General features: G+C 36.3%; 1 long non-coding RNA gene across 1 annotated transcript; it reads right to left on the reverse strand.

The window, feature by feature from the left end:
* Positions 1-344: 344 nt before the first annotated feature.
* Positions 345-4,107, reverse strand: LOC138988230 (uncharacterized). The gene is made up of 3 exons (XR_011464518.1): positions 3,979-4,107; positions 1,088-1,168; positions 345-464 (listed from the first exon to the last, which is right to left on the reverse strand). It is a non-coding gene; the product is annotated as an uncharacterized lncRNA (long non-coding RNA).
* Between the last annotated feature and the right edge of the window lie 622 nt (positions 4,108-4,729).

The raw sequence follows: 4,729 nt of genomic DNA on the forward strand, positions 1-4,729 counted from the left end.
GCCACAAGCCATTTTACCCTTTCTACTGAAGTCTCTCTCCATGCTGAACTGCCTTTCTGGCTTATTCAAGTTATCTCCTGAAATACCTCTCACTGCTTTTGCTACTACTTTGTTTAGAAATTTTTATTTTAACTAACTCTACTTTTTTCAAAATTGTACATTCTTCTATTTTGCAAAATATCTAAATTTCCAGGAATGCATATAATGATACGGTATAAACACTCAGTTCCTTCTCCTTCTTTGATTTGTGTATATCAAAAGTAGAAACAAAATGACTGAACTCAATTTCTGATGGGCTAACACAGAAATTTATTCAAATTATATTCACAATTTATTTGTGAAAGAACAAAGACTTCATGCACCTCTTTATCAGGTGTCTACTTTAATGAAAAATCACCCATGCATGATGACTTGTCTTCCTTCCATCGGTCTTATAGTGACAAATCAGAGCAACACTTTGGCAACTACAAAACAGAACAAATATCAAAGCAAGGAGTATTTTCAGACTTTTCCTGTTAGTTGATTAGGGAATTACATTATACTCTATAAATAATAAAGCACTCTACAACTTACTCTAAAATTTTTTCTGATTTAAAGTTTCTGACACAGCATGATATGGTTGATTGTTCCAATGAATTTTCCCCCTTAAGTTGAGAAAAACTGCACAACAATAATTACCTAATTAAGATTTGCATAATTATGATTACTAAATTCCAAGAGAACTGTTGTACTAACAGTATAACAACTTATCTCAGGCCAATTAAATTGTGTTTCTTTTCTGCTTTAATTTATTTTAATCTAAAAGAGCAATAAACAGGATATGTCTAGCTGATGATTTAATTAACTACTGTATATTAAGAAGTTAGAAACTTTTATGATGCTGAAAACCTCAATGCCCTTCAAGGCTGGAATCTTCATTCCTTATTTCCTAAAAAGTTTAGGATTTTCACCATTTTCACAAGTAAGGCTAAATCCCAAAGTAAGATTACACACAAACACTTTAATGATTCAGAATATTTATAATAATAAGTGAGAATGGAGGAAAAAACAGGACAAAAATAACTTTTAGTGAAATGGAAAGGATTACCTTAATGTCTTTGAAAGTCATATTGGAAAACTGGAAAACAAAGTTGAAACCCCATTTTCTTTCTGAAATGGACAGACACATCTGAGGGCATAGGAAACAGGATCAAAGAGAAGGTGTGAGACAGATATTGTTCAAGGTCTTTGATTTACATAGTTTAAAAACATCTCTAAGACTATTCTTGAAGACAGCAGTAAGAGAAAAAAGATGTGAAAATTTTCAGTGTGTTTCAGTCCAAAATTAAAGGTACCATCCAGCACAATTAGAAAAGAAGAAAAACCCCAGAGAAATTTGGAATTAGAGTGGCCTGATTATGATAAAATTAGGAAATTCTTTTTCTATAATGTTAGGTTAAAGAATGTATTGGTTTCAAAGCTGTGAAATAAGTGATCACACAAACATTCATGTTTTATGATAGGGATTCACAGTCTGAGAAACTCAATATCTACAGCTATTCACTCTTGGTTCAATACTCAGTTCTTTTTCACAATATTTCTGATCACATTTAAACATCTAATTCTTCATTCATCCATTTTTTACATCTTTCTTCATATACCAGTTAATCCTCTTTTGAGATAAGTTGGCATAATTCTATATTTCCTTTCACTTTAAGAATTTTCAATCTCTATGTGATAATGTATTGAGCTTAAAACAAAACCAAAAAAAACACCAAAATTTTCTATTAAATTCAAGAAAATTGCATTTACTTTCTTTAGAACCATCAGTGTTTAGCATTTCAAGAGGATGATGGGTTCACGCAGTTTTACAAACCTGTCATCCATGACATTTTAAAGAGATTTGTCCTGAGAAATTTCAAACTATGAAAAAGCTTTGATATTTAACTAAAATATCATCAAATGGAACCTGATCTAAGTTTTATTTTTTTGAACATCTCAGATATCTCTAAGCATTTATTTTCTATTTGCTATCCCTCCAGACTAGTAATTTTTTTCCCCTTCCAACACCTGTTCACATGCACAATACTCACAGGTCCAGTTATTTCAGATTTTGAAGATGGGCTGAAGACAGACTTGAGTCTATACACATTTGCTAATATGGGCTAACACTAACTTTGCTGCCTTCTCACAACTGTTAAAAACACATGTTAGAACTGATGTCTTCGATTATTACCACTGGAATCTAGCAAATGTTTACTGCCTCTCACAGAGAAGCTCCACTCCCACTCCTTGTCCCCTTGATATTTTAACTCGGAATACAACAAGGAAATGGAATACAGTCAGTCTTCTGTATCCACAGTTTCCACATCCATGGAGTCAACAAACTGTGGATGGAAAATATTCAAAAAATTTTTTCAGGACATTCCAAAAAGAAAAACTTGGATTTGCTGCATGTCGCGAAGAGTCGGATAGGACTGAGCGACTTCACTTTCACTTTTCACTTTCATGCATTGGAGAAGGAAATGGCAACCCACTCCAGTGTTCTTGCCTGGAGAACCCCAGGGACAGCGGAGCCTGGTGGGCTGCCGTCCATGAGGCCGCACAGAGTCTGACACAACTGAAGCGACTTAGCAGCAGCAGCAATTATTTACATAGTATTTGCATTGTATTTACAACTATTTACATAGCATTTACAATGTATCAGGAATTATAAGTAATCTAGAGATGATTTAAAGTATGCAGGAGGATGTGTGCAGGTTATATGAAAATACTATACCATTTTATATAAGGAACTTGAGCATCCTCAGATGTTGGTATCTGTGTGCTGTGCTTAGTCACTCAGTTGTGTTTGACTCTTTGTGACCCCATGGACTGTAGCCTACCAGGTTCATCTGTCCATGGTGATTCTCCAGGCAAGAATACTTGAGAGGGTTGTGAGGGTCCTAGAAACGACCCCTGTGGACAACAAGGGATTATTGCACCAGTTGAAACAGGCATCCTTCCTGCTTTCCCAGGAAGAAACCTCTTTTACAGATATGTAAACTGACTTTTAAAAATGGAAATTACTTGCCCAACATTGGTAATGAAGATTTGATTAAAAATAAAATGTCTTGTCCTCTATATAGCCTTTATTATTTCTTTCACTTTAAAGGCCCCTTAGTATCCGTGATACCTTTCTAAATATAGCTCTTTCCTACATTTACTTACAGTGACTTTCTCAATACTCAGTTAACTCTTGCTTGTGTATTTATGAATAAAATTTTAAGACTGAATAATCTTTGTCTACAATGGAGTAGTATTATTAGGAATAATTACTTGTCAACTGGAAAAAAATGTGCAACCTAAAAACTGAGAATTATGTTTCATTCGGTGGATTTTCTGAGGACTTGGGCTGGGAAGACAGCCTCTCAGATAGCTCTAAAGACCTGCTTCATAGAAGTAGAGGAGGTGCCTGGATAATAGGAGTTTTGCAACAAAAACCAGAGAGTTGGAACATCAAAAGATGACTTTTTTAATGATTACTGTTAATTAAAAAACATAGATTTCTTAAGTTAATAAATTTAGCACTTTTGGACTGCAAGGAGATCCAACTAGTCCATTCTGTAGGAGATCAGCCCTGGGATTTCTTTGGAAGGAATGATGCTAAAGCTGAAACTCCAGTACTTTGGCCACCTCATGCGAAGAGTTGATTCACTGGAAAAGACCCTGATGCTGGGAGGGATTGGGGGCAGGAGGAGAAGGGGACGACAGAGGATGAGATGGCTGGATGGCATCACTGACTCGATGGACGTGAGTCTGAGTGAACTCCGGGAGTTGGTGATGGACAGGGAGGCCTGGCCTGCTGCGATTCATGGGGTCGCAAAGAGTAGGACACGACTGAGCGACTGAACTGATCTGATCTGATATATGGGAAGATGCAAGAGACTGGACTTGTTGACATGCACCTTTACTATCTAGGCCCAGTATCCTGCTATTTCCCATCCTGAGTCCACTCACCATTCACCATGAGGGGTGGCTGCAGTGGCTGATGACTTGAAGGCAGCAACATTCTTTGTTTGCTGATATGGCGGGCAATATTCTTTGCTGATATGGCAGGCAATATTCTTTGTCCACATATTTTAACATCTATGAAGCATTTTTTTAAATGAACAGATAATAAAAGATTAAATGTTAAGTCAGGTGGTTAAAATCCAGTAACCCACACTACTTTTTGCCATTTACATTTACTTTTAAAGGTTTTCTTGTTAAGGCAAGAACTTCTGAGTGTTTACTGTAGTTCTCTTCCCTAAGGCAACATCTTATTTGTCAGGACCTCGGTATTTCTTTCTTGCCTCAGGAAACGATCTCACTCTGACTGTGTAGAAAATTCTCTGATTAGAGAAAGGAAGTGAATAAATCATCTGCAAAACAGTTACAGAGTTTCAAGAATGATTACTCTTTTTGAACAGCTTTTATATTGGAGCATATTTTTGCAGCTTTTTGTTTTACATTTGGAACTTAATATCTCTCATTCTGAACTTCAAATCAAAGGAAATAGGGCACCAAAGAACAGATGTTCAGATCTTAGCAGTTTTAACATACAGACTATTTTCATACAATTTAGAACTCTGTCAAGCTCATGAAACTTGTAAGTTCAAGATGTGTTTGGGCTTCCCTGGTGGCTCAGAAGGTAAAGCGTCTGCCTGCAATGCGGGAGACCCAGGTTCAATCCCTGGGTTGGGATGATCCCCTGGAGAAGGAAATGGCT

This window comes from Bos mutus, chromosome 1 (genome assembly GCF_027580195.1).
Source record: "Bos mutus isolate GX-2022 chromosome 1, NWIPB_WYAK_1.1, whole genome shotgun sequence".
In the NCBI taxonomy this organism is placed as follows: domain Eukaryota; kingdom Metazoa; phylum Chordata; class Mammalia; order Artiodactyla; family Bovidae; genus Bos; species Bos mutus.